Below are 16,231 nucleotides of genomic sequence, written 5' to 3'. Positions count from 1 at the left end.
CACAAATAATATTCTTTTTGTATAAATCTAAGAAAGTAATTATATAAACAAAATTTATGTATTTTTGAATCAAGTCTCTGTATTTAAATCCACAATTTTTACGATTTTTCGAATAAATAGTTTTCTAATTATTATATTGTTTTCAAATTGTACCTATAAAATTGATTTTTTGAATATTTTTCCACTTTTAGGAAGAATACTAAATACTAAATTATTTCGAAGGAAGAATAGAAAATAGGGGGGGGGGAAATTTGTAAGACCTTTTTACTATAGAAAAAAGTTGAACTAAGCTATAGTAAGAATTATAATGAATTCAGAAATGCCTTAAAAGTGCAAAAATTTGTTTCCCACCATCAAAAAAAGTAAGAATAAGATGTAATTTTGTGTCGTAGAAGTTGACCAACTGTGTTTTAAATACATATACAGATATAAAAGGAGAAGTTCGCTTTTAGTAACAAACATTACTAAGACATAATGCTAATTGGTTTACTTTTCATGCAAGAGGAATGTTCTCTTTTACTGCCTTAGACTTGATAAAAATGCGACGATAAAGCCGTAAACTGTTTCTCTTACTTTGTTGAAAACTCACCTGCTTTTTTTCTCTCCTTAATATAAAAGTCCTCTATTAACTCTCATAATATCTCCTCCTCTTTCCCGTGAATCATTCTCTTCTTTACTTTCTTCAACTCATTGCATAATTGGCGAAAAATGCATCATTTTGCATATATACGAAATTAAGTTGGATTTGAACTTTTTAAAAATTTCTCAAGTACCAGAAATAAAGAAAGAGCAGTTGTTAAGTTTAGATGAAACAGTAATTATCAAAAGTTTTATGTTGTATGATTTTTTCATACAATATTCTTTCTATTATAAATCAGGAAAAAATACCTATTTTCGATTCACAGGCTTCGAACTCATCTACTAAAACCTACTATTTACTACTTTTTTTAAGTTATACTATTTGGGTACTTTTTTAGATTTCGGCCACTAAAAGCTTCTATTTCTGTTTTTTTTTTTAGAATTTCCACTACTTTATATTCGCTAACACTATAGAAATTAAAAAACTATTCTCAAAAATTAGAATCTAATTCTTTGAAACGATTCAATTATTTTCAAAAAATATTCGAAATTCAATTATTTTCCATACCTAGTATTTTCATACGCAAAAGAATTCAATTATTATTGAAAAAAATTGATGAAATTCATCCAAAATTCAATTTTTTTCATAAATAAGAAAATTTCCACATGAATTCAATTAATTTAGAATAACACACTATTCAAAAAAATTTCAAAAAAAAAATTAATTACAAAATTTTTATACAATTCTTCACAATATTTCAAATATAATATTTCAAAAAAAATTTTTTGATAAAATTCTAAGCAAGAATTCAATTATTTTTATAAATAATAACTCATCGAAGAATTTTAATTATTTTTAAGGCACTACTTTCCATTCATTAATCGAAAAATACAATTATTTTCTACAAATAAAATTTTTCACAAGAATTCAATTACATATTTAAAATAAAATTTTCATGATTTTTTTATATTTTTAAAAAATTAATTATTTAAAACAATATTTATAAAATTCTTTGAAAGAATTCAATTATTTTCAAAAATAACAAAATTTTTTACAGAAATTCAATTCTTTTTAAACAGTTAATTAAAATTTTTCACAATAATTTAATTATATTCGTAAATAATAAAATTCTTCTTAGGAATTCAATTACTTTTGAAAATTTTAATAAAATTCTTTGCGACTATTTAATTATTTTCATGAATAATAAAATTCATCGCAGGATTTCAATTATTTTTCATACAATTTTACAAGAATTTGCTTTAAAAAAGTAATTATTCTTAGAAATTTATTTTCAATTCCTCGAAAAAATCAATTATTTAAAAAAATGTTTTTTTAACATTTTTTGAAAGAATTCAATTATTTACAAAAGTATTAGAATTTTTTAGAGAAATTCAATTATTTTCAATTATTTTAATAACATTGTTCGAAAGAAATCAATTATTTTATAGGTATACAATTTTAATTGAATTTTTTTTTTTAATAATTCAATTATTCTTTTAGATTTTAATAACATTCTTCCCAAAAATTCAATTATTTAGATAAATAATTCTTTAAAAGAATCCAATTATATCGACAAGTATTTAAATTATTCCAAAAAAATTCAATTATTTTGAGTAATTTTAATAAAGTTCTTTGCAAAATTCAATTATTTTCGTAAATAATAAAATTCTTCTCAGGAATTCAATTATTTTTAAAAATTTTAATAAAATTCTTTGCGTCTATTCAATTATTTTCATGAATAATAAAATTTATCGCAGGATTTCAATTATTATTGTAATAAAATTTTACAGGAATTGATCAAGAAATGTAATTATTCTTAGAAATTTAATTTCAATTCCTCAATAAAATCAATTATTTACAAAAATGTTTTTTTTTTCAATTCTTTGGAAGAATTTAATTCTTTACAAAGATATTAGAATTTTTCACAGGAAATCAATTATTTTCAAATATTTTAAATTTTTAATAAAATTGTTCGAAAGAAATCAATTATTTTAAATAATTTTTTTTTTTTAATAATTCAATTATTTTTTTATATTTTAATAAAATTCTTTTCAAGAATTTAATTTTTTGGGCAAATAATTCTTCGAAATAATTCAATTATTTCGATAAATATCAAAATTATTAGCGAAAATTCAATTATTTTGAGGCATTTTAATAAAATTCTTTGCAAAATTCAATGATTTTTATAAATAACAATATTCATTAGAAGAATTTAATTATTTGTAAAAGTAATAAATTTCTTTTTGGAAATTCAATTATTTAAAAAAATTCTATTAAAATCGTTTGCAAGAATTCAATTATTTACAAAAATTTTAATAGAATTCTTTCTAAAATTTAATTATTTTTAAAAAGTTTTTGCAATTCAATGATTTTCAATATCTAATATTTTTATAAAATTTCCAAACAGAATTCAATTATTAAAAATTTTTTTTGTAAAAATCTTCGTAACAATTCAATTCTCTTCATGAATAGTAAAAATTTCTTAGAAATTCAATTATTTAAATTAGAATTTGCATAGCATTAGCCGAAAGAAATCAATTAGAAAAAAGTCAGGAAAATAAAAAAAAAGAATTGAATTTTTGTAAGTTGACGACCAAAAAAATTCGTTTAAGATTTTTTGGTTGTCAAGTTTAATTTTTCGATACCTACTTTTTTACTACTTTTTTGTAGTTTGAAAGCAACCTTTTGCTACTTTTTTAAAAATTAGTTATCGAGTGCGGACATTGTTATAGTTATGCTAACAATGTTTGTGTAGTTGAGTTTTCTATTTTTGATATAGTTGGAAAATAATAGTTCAGTTGACTAAAAAAAATAGTTACATTACAAAAACAATTATTGTAAAATCTGATTTACATAACTATAACTAAATTCTTAGTTTTTTTTAACTACTTCTTGGTAGTCAATGCTCGATGCAACTTTTTAAATTCAGCAGAAGACTTATTGAATTATTGACAGTAGTTGAAAAGTAGTCAAAATCACCCAAAAATTTTTTTGAGTAGATATAATTTTTTTTGAGTAGTAATTTTTTTTTGTCCCACTTGCGTTTTGTTTTATTCTAGAAGTGCCATAATTGTGTTAAATAAATTTTTTTATCGAATAATTTTATTTTGTTAGCAAACATATTGCTATTTGACAACAATATCAGTCTCGTTTTTAATTATGGCACTTCTAGAATAAAAAATAACACAAGCGAAAAAACCTACAAGCCTTTTCCCTGCTTTGGACCAAAAGAAAGTTTTTAAAAAAAGTATCACGTTTAATTTGTGTAAAATTTCCAGAAAAAATAGACTTTTATTATCGTATCGTTTGAAAAAGAAATTATTGTCTCCTCACTATTTTTCCAACAAGAGAACAGGAAGGAGGGATTTTTATTTTTTAACTGATTTAGATGAAATAAAAACTGGTTTAAAAGCTAATTCTGCTTGCTTTTAATACGCGCGTTGTCTGTGAACATAAAAAAAAGAGAGGCAAAAAAAAAGAGGGGGAAAAAAATATAGTAGATGAAAAACGTTTATATAGGAGTGGGGTAAGAAAGAAATTGAACCGAGTTGAAATTGGGCACACGCAGTGCGTGCAAGCGGTTAAGGCAATTGCAGTTTGCCTCGTGGCCGGGTGCAACACGCCGGACGAGGAGAGGACACATGCTGCAGTGACGGCAGCATAGGGGCAATAGAGGGCAACGCACCCAGTCAGCCTTGGCATGAATTGAGTCTAGCAATGCGAAAGTGAGGTTTTAGCCCAGCCACGGCGCAACAACGTCGGGCCAACTAGAAGCTACATCTCTCACTCTTTTCATTTCTTCTTTCTCTCTTATATATATACGTATGCTTTCGTTCGTGAGAGCTGCAATTTCAGCGAGAGAGGAACCACATCCTGGCCAATGGACCAATGCCTCCAGGGAAAGATTGCCTTCAATTTCAAAACTACATTATTCAAAACATTTATACATATTCGCCGAGGAGAAAAAATTATTCAAAAACAAATGTTACATTTCCATTTTTTCCATATTTTTCTAATTCCATCGAAAAAAAAAAAATTTCCGACTCTTTGTGGACTTTTAAATTAATTAATAAAAAAATTGAATTGTCAGAATTCAGAAATGAAAAAATTAAAGGTTGACTAAACTAAATTGATTTAATTAAAAAGTGGTTGCAAAATTGTTGAAAAAAAATTCTTCTTTAACGTTCGTTTGAAATTTTTGAATGCAACATTAATAAACTAACAAACCTTGTGAATTTGATAAGTTTATCTTATCGTTAGTTAGAAATCAGCTGAAAAAAGTGTTGTAAAAAGTTGTCATATCTTATCAAGAATAGTTAAAATTAAAAGCGCAGGCGAAAATTGTTCTAAAGTTTATTTCTGTTCACGATCATGAAAACTATATTTTTTATACAAATAAAATTCAATAAGTAAAAAATTTACTAGTGCTTCATTTTGTTTACAATTTTTTAAACAAAATTATTATTTTGTTTTAGAAAAAGAAGAAAAATGTTTGCACAATTCCTATTTTTAATCTTATTTTTGGAACAGGATTTTCCACAGGAATTAAGACATTCAAAACATTCAAATTCAAACCTTTTTTAAATTAAACAACTTATAAAAGTATTGTTATAAAACATGAAGATATCGACTCGGAGTGATCGATTTCTTCATGTTTTCGAATAATTAAAAATGACCAAGAGATAAAATCATTATTTTATATTATAAGAATATTTGTTACTGTAACTTGATCAAAATTATTTTCGTTCTTTTAATTCAATAATTTTTTTTTTTAGAATTTTAAATTATTATTTATGAAAATAATTGAATTTCTACAAATTTTATTATTTATAAAAATAATTGAATTCCTGTAAATTTTCAGTATTTATGAAAATAATTAAATGTTTGCATACAATTTCATTAAAATTTTTTTTAAATAATTGAATTCTTTTTGGGAAATTTTATTAAAATAATCGATATTGAAAATCATTCAAATTAGAAAAATGCATTTTATTTTTGAAAATAATTGAAATTAGGACAAGAATTTTTTTGACATTTATGAAAATAATTGAACTTTGGAGAAGAATTTTGTTATTTATAAAGTTAATTGGGATATTTACGAGAATTGTTTTCAAATTTTGAACATAGTTGAATTTTATTTATTTTTTTTTTGAAAATAATTGAATTTCTGCAATTATTTGTCATTTTTCCAAAAATTGAATTTTTTTAGTGTTTTCAACAAAAATTTAAATTAGAAAATTTTTATTTAGTTTTAAATTTTCCAAATTTATAATTCAGAAAATTATAAAAATTTACTAACAAAAAAAAAAATAAAACAGAGCTTATTTGCAAAATAATAAGCAGATTTATTTAAATTTATATTAGTCTATTTACTAAATTTAAAAAATTTTCTAACAAAACAAAATAATTCGGAGCTTATTTAGAAAAAAAGAAAAATTTAATAAGCCAGAATTATTTAAATTTAAAATTTTTTCTAAATATATTCCTAAAAATAAGAGGGAGATTCTTATGGGATTAGTCTGAATTTTGGCTGCAAGTGAACTCTCTCTCAGCTTGGCGATGTGAGTCTACGAGTGGAATGAAACTACATCTCAGGAAAAGGAGTGAGACGGAGAAAAGAACGTAAAAAGAGAGATGATGAGAAAGAAAAGGAAGAGATTAAACGAGAAAAAAGCTTTAGGAGAGAGAGAAGGAGAAATGAAGTAAGGGGAATGAGTAGAGAAGGAAAATTAGCGTTCAAAGTGGGAGAGAGTTGCATCCAGAGAAGTGTCAACTTATGCTGCACCCGTATACATAATAGTTTTTCTTTTTAAAATCCTCTCTCTTTAAAGATAGCAGAAAAAAATGTAAATAAAAAATATCTACTATTTAGTGGTTGTTTTTCAGTGAATTTTTTTTAGTTTTAATTAATGCTCAATTTTTTTCTTTCATTAAATGTTTATAATTAATAATAATATACAATTTTAGGGTTTAATTTTAGTTTTGTAATTAAATTTAGAAATTTATAAGTAAAGCGTGCGTAGCGTAGGGGTTAGAGTGTTAGTCTATGAGTTCGTAGGGCCGTGGGTTCGATTCCCCTCATGCGTAGGTTTTATTTATTTTCCTAAATTTTGAGTTTTTCTAAACAAAATTACAAAATTGAACCAAATTTATATAAAAAATTAAAATTTATAATAAACATTAAATATTCGGTTTCTATTAAATATGTTTTAAATTACGCTTTTAACAATTCTGTGGTCCTATTATGTAAAACAAGTTTAAAATACATAAAAAAAATAGATAATATAAGAAAAAATTAGTATAAAAATTATAGGTAAGGTACAATAAAAATAAATATAGAAAATGAAAATAGAATATAAAAATAGATGATGTTAATAAATATAAACAAATAGGTAATACAAATAAATAAATAATATACAAAAATAATAATAGAGAATTAAAAAATAAAAAATGGATAATAAATAAAAATAGAAAGAAATTTAAAGTAGAAAAAATATAAATATTATACAAAACTATGTAATATAAATAAACAAATAGATTATGTACAGAAATAAATAAAAAAAATTAGGAAAAAATACATAATCGTAAAAAAGTTAAAAAAACAAAAAATTGAAGAAAGTAAATAATAATAAAATTAATAAAATAAATATTAATAAATAGATAACATAAAAATAGAAATAAGAAAAAATATAAAATAGGATAACATAATTAGTAGAAAATATAAAGGAATAGATAAAATTAACAAAAAATAAATTTATAAACAAAATATTAGAAAATATAGAAAATAGAAAAAATAGTATAAATTAACAATACAGAAAATATGAGAAAAAATATAACATTAATAAAAAAATAAATTTACAAACAAAATATTAGGAAATAAAATTAGGAATAATACATATTAATAATATTATTAATTAACTAATTAATATTTCTAATAAATATTAGGAAATTCAGTCAAATTTTTTTGAGATATTAATTAATATTATTATTAATATTTAAATAGTAAATTACATTAATTATATTAAATAATTTATATTATATTGATTAGTAAATAAAGTGTAATATTAATTTTTGCAAACGAAATTAATAATGCATAGTACAGTTTGCGAAATAGACTTGAATATGTCGATAGAGCCGTCCCTGCGTGTAATGGCAAAGTATGCAGTAGTGGGGAAGAATGAAGAGAGAGGAAACGGAACTTTGTGAGTGGGGGTCACATGATGCTTTTGAAAAAAACCGCGAAGCTTTAAGAAGAGGTGCAGTGCCCCCCACCACCAAAGTGCAACGCTGACTTCTAGGCTTACCATAGATCAGCACCGCGTTTCTAGTATCGGAAAATCGGAACTTCGTGCAATAAACGCAAAAGTATTAAATGCAAATTTTTTTATAGTAAAAAAAGTAGAATTGTTTTTTTCGGAAAATCTTTTATAATGCAAGAAAAAATGGACAAATTTAAAAAAAAACTGAGTAAAGTAAAAAATAACTGAAATATTAAAATACAAAAACTAAAAGAATCACTAAAATATAAAACGGAGTAAACTAAAAAATAATTAAAACATAAATCTGGAAAAACTTAAAAATAATTTAAACATAAATCTGGAAAAACTAAAAAGTAATTAAAACAAAAATCTGAAAAAACTAAAAAATAATTAAAATATAAAACTAAATGAGGTAGAGAAGAATTAAAATATAAAAGTAATTAAATTGAAAATTAAATTTCATACTAAGTTAAACAGTGAATGAAAAACTAAATACACTATAAATAAAGTTAAAAAGTGACTGAAATGTTCAAATAAAAACACTGAATAAAATAAAGTAAAAAATAAAACTAAATGAACGTGAATATAAAAGTAAATAAATTAAAAAATAACTTTTATAAGTTGAAAAGTGAATAAACAACTAAATAAACTAAATATGGCTAAAATATAAAACTAAAAAATTTAGAGAGTTACTGAAATATAAAACAAAAAAAAATAAAAAGTGACTAAAATACAAAACTAAATAAACTTAAAAATAAATTTTTTAAATAGAAAAAGTGAATAAAAAACTAAACAAACTAAATAAACTAAATCTCACTAAAATATAAAACAAAATTAACTAAAAAAATGTCTAAAATATAAAACTAAATGAACTAATGAAGATCGAAAATGTAAAAGTTAATAATTTAAAAATTACTTTTATATGTTAAAAAGTGAATAAAAAATGACTAAAATATAAAACTAAAAAACTAAAAAGTGACTAAAATATAAAACTAAAAAACCGAAGAGTGACTAAAATATAAGACTAAAAAAAAACAAAAAAGTGACTAAAATATAATTTCAATAAAAATAGAAAATTAGTTTCCAATTGTGGTGTAAAATAATGAAAATAAATTATCAATGCAGTTGATGAAATGAAACGAATTCTTCTTCCGTCGGAAACTGTGATTAAATAATTAAACGAATTTTTTTCGAAAATGTGCGTTTTCTCTGAAAAATTGGATATTTGAAGAGTACTTCAACCGTGCTTGTAGTGATTGTGTAAAAACATTCCAGGAATATATCTTTGAGAAAAAAAACTATTTATTCAATTTATTTAATCCAAAAGGATTTTCACATTTTTTCCACTTTCCGCCTCTAATTCATAAATTTACTACATATTTACATTTTTGTAAAAAAAATTTTATATAATCGAATTCCATAAATTTTTCATTAATACACGAGATTTGCTAAATATGGATTTTAATTTTCTTTTTCCAATATAATACTTTTTTTTTTTTTTGAAGAAAAGAAAGTATGATTTTCAATTTTTCCTATACTTTTACTCGTCTTCTCTGCTAATCAGCAAGTTCGTCTTTTGAATTCTCATTCGTTGAATAGACTGATGTCCTACTTACGAGATACGTATGCAAAAAAAAGTGATCGTATTTTTAACAAGAAGAGTATGAAGGAAAAGAGAAGGAAGATGAAGAAGAAGAACGACACGAATTTCACAGGCAGTCTTGGACGTTTAGAGTCAAAAAAAAAAGTCTTTTCTCTGAGTTCTTCCTTATCCTAAAGGGCTTCTATGCCTTTAACATCCTGAGGAAAAAGCTTTTCTCTCTATATATATTCTAAAATGCTAGATATACTCGGGAAATTTGAAGGAGAGAAATTTTCAAGATTTTTGAATTTGATATTGTGATAGTGCGTCGTCGTCGTCGCACATCTTTATTTAATCATGCAAAAAGAATATCATCTTTTATTTTTCGCTGTGACAAGAATATATTTTTGGTATTTTCTCCTCAACTTTTTGTTGGTATTTGAAAATTCATTATTAAAAAAAAATATATTTTTTTTTTATTAAAAAATGCAACTTTTCTGAAAATTCATTTAAAAAATACTTCTTTATTAAAAGTGCATCTTTTTTTTAAAAACTGCATTTTAAGAATGTACCTTTTCTAAAAAATACATCTAAAAATGCGTCTTTTTTAAAAGTGCATCTTTTTTTAAAAAACTGCATTTCAAGAATGTACATTTTCAAAAAATGCATTGTAATTTCTCAAAATGCATTTAAAAAATGTACCTTTCTAATTTCTTCTAAAAATTTTGCACCTTCTTAAAATTTTTTAAATATTTTAAAAAATGCATTTGAAAAATGCACTTTCTCATTTCTTCTAAATATGTGCATCTGTTTAAAACATTTTTAATCTTTTTAAGAATGCATTTTTTTAAAACTCCATTTCAAAAATGCATCTTTTCTAAAAAAATGAATTTCAAAAACGAGTCTTTTATAAAAGTGCATCTTTTTTAGAAAATGCATTTCAATTATCGCGTACTTTTAAAAAATGTATCTTTTTTTAAAAAAATGCATTTCCTTTTCTTACCTTTTCTAAAAATGCATTTGAAAAATGTACATTTCTAATTTCTTCTAGAAAATGCAACTTTTTAAAAGTTTTAAATATTTTTAAAATTGCATTTTTTTAAACTGCTTTTAAAAATGCTCCTTATTCAAATTGCATCTTTTTTAAAAAAAATGAAGTTTGAAAATGCACTTAAAGAACTGTATTTTTTCTAAAAATGCATCCTTTTAAAAAAATTAATCTTTATTTAAAAAAATTTCATTTCAAACAAACAAATTTTCCAACAGTGCACCTTTTTTGAAAAATGCATCTTTTCTAAAAAATGCATTTAAAAAATACGTCTTTTTTAAAAGTGCATCTTTTTTTAAAAAATAGCATTTCAAGAATGTACCTTTTCTAAAAATGCATTTAAAAAATGCACATTTCTAATTTCTTCTAGAAAATCTATCTTTTTAAACATTTTTATATATTTTTAAAAATGCATTTCAGAATTGCATCTTTTCTTAAAATGCATTGTAATTTCTAAAAATGCATTTAAAAAATGCATCTTTTTTAAAAAATACATTTAAACATTTTTAAAAAATTTATCTTTATTTAAAAAATTTGCATTAAACAAATATTCCAAAACTGCATCTTTTTCGAAAAATGCACTTCAATGAATTGAGGGGCTGGATGCTATAATGTGTTACGCGTGAACACACGGCCAGTCAGTTGGGTTATGGAGAGAAAATTTTGAAGTTGTTCAAAATGAATTTAAAATTATTGTTTCTTGTTTAGAATTTCAAGGCGAAACTTTTTTTCTAATAAAATTTTTTTATATAATTGTTTGTTTTTAAGTAAATTGAGAAAAGCGTGATTTTCTAACCTAAGAAATTTTAATGAATTTTTGACTTCAACTCGTGATTACTTCGTTAAATATTAATATTTTTTCACGAAATTTACACACAATATTCTTCAAACTAGTTCAAAAGTGAAACAATATTTAGTAATTTTTCAAAAAATTCTATGTCTAAGTAAATAATTATTTAAATAAATGTGCCGGAAAAATGATGCAGCTATTTTCAATTGAAAAAGTTGAGTGACGAATTTTCGTTTTCGGAAAACTTCCAGTGACAAAAATATTCATCAATATGTTAGGAAGTTTTTTTGAAAATTTTTCGTCATTTGATAGTAAATTAAAGAAAATAGAGCAATTTTAACAGCGTCGTGCTCTGCTGTAAACGTAAACATTGACTCACTGTATACATTGGTCTTGTAATGGCGGCCATTCCACACGTGCGCGGCCACGCCGTAATTTTACAGCAGAGCGCGACACTGTTAAAATTGCTCTATTTTCTTTAATTTATTATCAAATGACGAAAAATTTTCCAAAAAACTTCCTAACATATTGATGAACATTTTAGTCACTGGAAGTTTTCCGAAAACGAAAATTCGTCACTCAACTTTTCCAATTGAAAATAGGATAATCATTTTTCCGGCAAAATTATTTAAATAATTATTTACTTAGACATAGAATTTTTTGAAAAATTATTAAATATTGTTTCACTTTTGAACTAGTTTGAAGAATATTGTGTGTAAATTTCGTGGAAAAATATTAATATTTAACGAAGTAATCACGAGTTGAAGTCAAAAATTCATTAAAATTTTTTAGGTTAAAAAATCACGCTTTTCTCAATTTACTTAAAAACAAAAAATTATATAAAAAAATTTTATTAGAAAAAAAGTTTCGCCTTGACATTCTGAACAAGAAACAATAATTTTAAATTTATTTTGAACAACTTCAAAATTTTCTCTCCATGACCCAACTGACTGGCCGTGTGTTCACGCGTAACACATTATAGCATCCAGCCCCTCAATTCTTTGTGGGATTTTTATCCAACTTTTCAAAAAATGCATCTTTTTTTAAAAAATATTGTTTCAGTAAGTATTTTCAAAATTTTTTTTTTTTTTTGAAAAAATGCATCTCTTATTAAAAACTACTTTTTAATAATTTAAAAAGTGCATTTATTTTAGAAAAATGTATTTTTTAAAATGCATCTTAAGGACTAGGCCTTTTTTAAATATTATTTTTACTATTTTTTTCAAAAATGCATATTTAAAAAGTTGCTTTTTTTGAAAAGACTTTTTTTTCTAAATACTTTGCGAAAACTGCATCTTCTTAAAAGAATGATTTTTTAAAAATATATTTCATAATCTGCTTCTAGAAAATCTTTTAAAAAAGTGTAACTTTTTTAAAAACTATACTAAAAAAATGTGTCTGCTATAAAAAATGCATCTCTTTTAAATAAAGCTTTTTTTTGAAAAAAATACATTTAAATATTTTAAAAAATGCATCTCTTTTAAAAATAAATGAATTTTTTTTAAAATACACTTTTTTCAAAAAAAAAAAAAAAACAATGAAAGAATTTTTTATTTCGAAACGCATATAATCCATCTTTTCGCTTATATACAGACAAATTGTGAAAATTTTATTGTTCAGTCATTTTAAAAGTCTTTTAACCGCACATAGTAAATCTCCGTGAATAGTTTTTGTTGCAGAGTCGGTTTCACTTTATAGAAACAAAAAAATTTAAATTACCTCTGAAATAAACAATTAAATTTTATTCAAACAACCGAAAGTGTAAATAATTATCCCTCTTGAAGATTAAACAAACTCTTTTTTTTATTATATCGAAAAGAATTAAAATTCAATTACTAATTATTAACTTAGTAATTTTAAAACTAAAAGAAAATAAATTTGATTAAACTATTAATATAAAGTCAATAATTACTAAATCAAAGAAATAAAAATTTGATTAAATTACTATAAATTATTACTAAAGCCAATAATTATTAAACAAACAAAAAAATACATTTAATTATTAATCAATTCAGTATTTTTTAAAGAGAGTAAAAGATTTATTTAAATTATTCAAGAACTCAATAATTATTAAACCAAAAGAAAACATTGAAATTATTAATAAATTCAGTAAATATTGAAGAGGAAAAAATTTTGTTTAAATTGTTAATAAAGTCAATAATTATTGAATAAAAAAAATTAGATTGAATTATTTATGTATTCATTAACCCCAATAATAATCAAATAAACAAAAATTTAGTTAATTTATTAGTAAACTCAATAATATGAATTTTAAGCATAGAGCGAGCATAGAGTAAAAAATTTTGTGTAATTTCTCTTAGATATTTTTACGTATAGTTATTTTGCTTAAAAAAAAATTGAAATTCGATTCTGTTTCTATACAAAAATTTTTTTTTTTTTTTTTTTGCTTGTAAATCATACGGTGAAATCTATTCAAGAAATATAGACGAAAATATACAATTTCCTTAAAGAGACAGGACATCGAATCAGAAAATATGTTTTCCTTTGTAGAGAGTTATCCATATGAAGAGTCATAAAATTGAATTATTGATTTTACTTATATTCTTCGACGGTCGCTGATACATTTTTGACATTTAGTGTGGAAATCTCTAAGTGTAAAACGTTGTTCACCTAATATAAAAGAATAAAAAAAGAATACGTCAAAAAAAATTTACATAAAAGTACATAAGTATATTATTAATATTTAGTAGTTTAATCTTTTTTTTTCTCTTTTTCGAAAATTATCTTTTTTTTAACAAAATGTCGAGAAAATTGCATTAAAAAAAAGAAGTAATGCGCATAATATGGATATTTAAGAATTCATATCATGAGTTTCTCATCTTTCTGGCAATAAATTTGTACCAAAGAGCAATAACAAACCCTTATCACTATTCAACCTTTCCAGCCGTAAGTTATGAGATCTACGTATATGTATTTCTTATTGCCTCTTGTCATTAAGTTTCGTAGAAATTATTACTCATAATTTATATAGAAATAATTCTTCCTCTTTTAGTGTTTGTAAATTGTCTTTTCAAAATTTTCTTTTCAATACTTTTAATTTTCTTCAAAAGATTTTCTTATTTTCTTCGGAAAAATAATTTTCTGTCTCAAATTATTTTTCGTATAATTTACATAATTATTATTATTATTATTATTATTATTATTATTATTATTATTATTATTATTTATTATTATTCAATATTTTACGTCCGAGAAATAGTAATGATAGTGAAGGAGAATAAAACGAAAACATTCGGACAAATATTTGTCCGAATGTTTTCGTTTTATTGTCCTTCACTATTATTTATTAATTAAATAATTATTAAGTCTAAGATTTTTATTATTTTTATTATTATTAGAATTATTATTATTTTTCTTTAAAAATAATTTCCCTCGTAAATTATTTCCCATATTTTCTTTATTTTTGACTAAAAGTGTAGAAATTGAAAAATTATCTTTTCGCTTTAAAGATAAGTGATCTTTGAGTATAAGAGTGAAAAAAAGGAGAACAAGAATACTGTGTAAAAGTGAAGATATTACGATTTTTGCAAAACGATGCGAGTTCATGGATGATAAAAACAGACCATAAAAACACCGACATAACATTGTATAAAGGAGAAAACTATTAAGCGCGTCGCTCGACTCCAAAAAAAAAAAAAAAAAAAAAATTGGTCCACAAGGGCCCAAGGGGTATTTTCGCGGGTTCAGACTTAAATACATATATATATTATACTGGTGGCAAATACAATGAGACGACAACGTTGCAAGAAGTTCAAAACTGAGTTAAGGAAAGTACACGATTTTTCACTTTCCTTAAAGGTGATTCCCTTATTGTGAGAAAGCCAACTAGAAGGACATAAATTTTTCCTAAGACGGGAGGAACACATTTTAAAAAGCCTCTTAAATAAAATCAAAAAAAAAAAAAGAAAAAAAAAACTTTTATTGCTTCTTCTTTATATTTTGCATAAAAATAGATAAGATGAGACTGTTTTCTACTTCAAGTTATTGGAAATTTTCAGGTATATATAAAAGTACACTATTTTTAAATATTTACGTTGAATTTTAAATTTTCCATTCATTGCACATATAAAAGTACCTAATATAATAATTTTTCAAGACGATGATGATAATAAAAATTTTTCAGCTATTTGAACATTGAGTTTCTATTTTTTATTGTTCTGTACTTTTGAAGAAAAGGCTCTGCGCGTGTACTTCAATAAATAAATAAAGAAGTAAATAAATAAAGAAATAAATAAAGAAGTAAATAAATAAAGAAATAAATAAAGAAGTAAATAAATAAATAATTAAATAAAGAAAGAAATAAATAAACAAATAAGAAAAAAAGTAAATGAATAAATAGGAAAAGAGTAAGAAAATAAATACAAAAGTAAAGAAATAAATAAGCAAACAATTATTAATTAAATAAGTAACTAGATAAACAAAGGAGTATATTAATAAACAAATGAATAAATAAACAAGTAAATAAACAAGTAAACAAATAAATATAGAAGTAAAAAAAGTAAATAAATTGATAAATAAAAAAGTAAATAAAGAAAAACATAATCAAGTAAATAAATAAATAAATAGATAAATAAAGAAGTAAATAAATAAAGGAGTAAAGAAAGTAAATAAAGAAGAAAATAGTCAAGTAAATAAATAAATAAATAAAGAAGTAAAAAAAATAAAAAAAATAAATAAAGAAGTAAATAACCAAATTAATAAATAAACAAAGAAGTAAATTAATAGACAAATAAATCAATAAATAAAGAAGTAAAAAAAATAAATAAGTAGTTAAATAAAGAAAGAAGTAATAAATACAGAAGTAAAAAAATAAATAGATAGATAAATAAACAAGTTAATAAATAAATGAAGAAGTAAAAAAATAAATTAGTAAATAAATAAAGTAGTAAACAAATAAATAAATTGTGAAGTAAATAAGTGAATAAATAAATAAGTAAATAAATAAATTAGC

The 16,231-nt window shown here is 22.6% G+C and overlaps 2 protein-coding genes across 8 annotated transcripts in view; one reads left to right on the top strand and one right to left on the bottom strand.

Moving 5' to 3' along the window:
- Positions 1 to 16,231, bottom strand: part of LOC122508184 — a 231,578-nt gene that overhangs the window by 77,164 nt on the left and 138,183 nt on the right. The gene's annotated exons all lie outside the window — the stretch shown is intronic.
- The window catches only part of LOC122508185, a 222,891-nt gene that overhangs the window by 128,338 nt on the left and 78,322 nt on the right, over positions 1 to 16,231 (top strand). The window contains exon 1 of one of the 7 annotated variants that reach the window (XM_043621357.1): positions 8,848 to 9,831. The exons of 5 other annotated variants lie outside the window; for them this stretch is intronic. The gene's annotated coding sequence lies outside the window, so the exon portion shown is untranslated. Of the gene's footprint in view, positions 1 to 8,847; positions 9,857 to 16,231 lie in introns of those variants that run through there. One more of the 7 variants, XM_043621358.1, reaches the window with a different exon arrangement.

This window comes from Leptopilina heterotoma, unplaced genomic scaffold (genome assembly GCF_015476425.1).
Source record: "Leptopilina heterotoma isolate Lh14 unplaced genomic scaffold, ASM1547642v1 Lhet_53, whole genome shotgun sequence".
In the NCBI taxonomy this organism is placed as follows: domain Eukaryota; kingdom Metazoa; phylum Arthropoda; class Insecta; order Hymenoptera; family Figitidae; genus Leptopilina; species Leptopilina heterotoma.
Note: the sequence above shows the minus strand (reverse complement) of the source record. Positions and strands in the feature narration are given on the sequence as shown.